This window comes from Nestor notabilis, unplaced genomic scaffold (genome assembly GCF_000696875.1).
Source record: "Nestor notabilis isolate BGI_N333 unplaced genomic scaffold, ASM69687v1 scaffold898, whole genome shotgun sequence".
NCBI lineage: Eukaryota > Metazoa > Chordata > Aves > Psittaciformes > Psittacidae > Nestor > Nestor notabilis.
Window position 1 is genome coordinate 27,504 of NW_009940397.1, and position 1,899 is coordinate 29,402.

Consider the following 1,899-nt stretch of genomic DNA (forward strand, 5'->3'; position numbering starts at 1 on the left):
GCCAGTCCGTAATGACTTCTAGAATTCCTGGATGACTGGGTTTTCCTATTCGAGCTCGTTGTGCCATTAGTGTGGCGTGCTTACTCCATGTAGCATTGGTTGCATGATGTGTAGAGGAGACCCTACCTGTGAACATCCAGCCCAGCACAGGCAACTGGAGTGTCAGGAGGAGCTGTGCTTCAGTGCCAATCACTTCTGAAGCAGCTCAAACCCCTTCATAGGCTGCCAATATCTCTTTTTCAGTGGGAGTGTAGCTGGCCTTGGATCCTGTGTATCCTCAGCTCCAAAAGCTGAGGGGTCGAGCTCGAGTCTCCCCTGGAGCTTTCTGCCAGAGGCTCCAGGTAGGACCATTCTCCCCGGCTGTGGTGTAGAGCACATTTTTCACATCTGGCCCGGTCCGCACTGGTCCAAGGGCTACTGCATGAACTATTTCTCGTTTAATTTGTTCAAAGGCTTGTTGCTGCTCAGGGCCCCATTTGAAATCATTCTTCTTCCGCATCACGTGATAGAGAGGGCTTACAATCAGACTGTAATTTGGGATGTGCGTTCTCCAGAACCCCACACCACCTAAGAAAGCTTGTGTTTCTTTCTTGTGAGTTGGTGGAGACATTGCTGTTATCTTGTTGATTACATCTGTGGGGATCTAGAGACATCCATCTTGCCATTTTATTCCCAAAAACTGAATCTCTCGTGCAGGTCCCTTGACCTTACTCCAGGACATTACTGAACCTTCTATACCTGTGTTCCAACACAGTCTTTTCAAGTGCTTTCAGGTGGTTTGTTGGTAAGGCTTTTGGAAGTAATCAAATGTACTAGTTGGTTAAGATACAGAGCCATGGATAGGTTAATCTCTCCCAGGTATATTTTCCCTGAATATATTATCTCTTACAGTATTCAGAATCTTCACTTAACTTGTTTTCTGCATATAATATTGCTTTACTCTTTTTAAAGAGAAATTATCTTGGCTTTCTTCTTACCCAAGCTGTTACTTGATGCTAAATTTATGCCATGGGTACATATGTGCTTCTTCAAAGCACTTGTAATAATTTGAGACTGAAAGGAAGGTATTTGGGTTTAAGAGTGGGAATTTTTACGTGAAAAATAAGGAACTTCTTTACTTCTGAAGTTTGTTTCCCTCCTACTCTCCTTCCCCAACACATCCTTCTCCTATCTAAATAGTAACACTGATACTTATCACATAAAAAAGTTCAAGGCCAGTTACGTTCATGAGCAGAAGAAACAAAGTGTTTTACTGTATGCTAGTGGCTTAATACCAGTTTTCCTTTTCCTCACCTTAGAATAGACATAGGATTTACATTTTACATCTTTTCCTAGAGTGCAACCCTTTTTAATCAGCAAAACTTGATGCAGAGCATCAAATAAGCTGTTGTTAGTGAGTTTTCTGGACAGTAAGAGTAGGATTCGTCTCAGTAGCGTCTAAGTAGCTACTGTAAGAAAACCCTCTGAGGTCCATCTATAGGTAGTGAAGAAAGATGTCCAGAGCATCATCCGCCCTGAGGAGATGTCAAAGCTAGATCATATGAAACTCACTCTGTAGGCTCTTCCTTTGCCTGGAGAATGAGGGTGACTGGCTAGGTTAGACAAGAATACAGAGCTTTGAACTGATTGCAACTTGGTGGGTGAACACCCCTGTCTCCAGTGATTTTTTGGAAGACAGGACACAAACCCCCAGAAGGGCAGGAAATACTTAATCTGTCAGCAATTGAATGACCCCTACAGCCGAAGGAATACCTGTGGATTTAGCTGTTTAGGATTTCAAAGATGAAATGTAAAGATATGAATGTCTTTACATGTCAGTTGACTAAAAAAAAAAATTAAAAATCAACAGCCTGTCTTCCTTTCTACCGATAGTCAATGTATGTGTGTGTGTATATATAT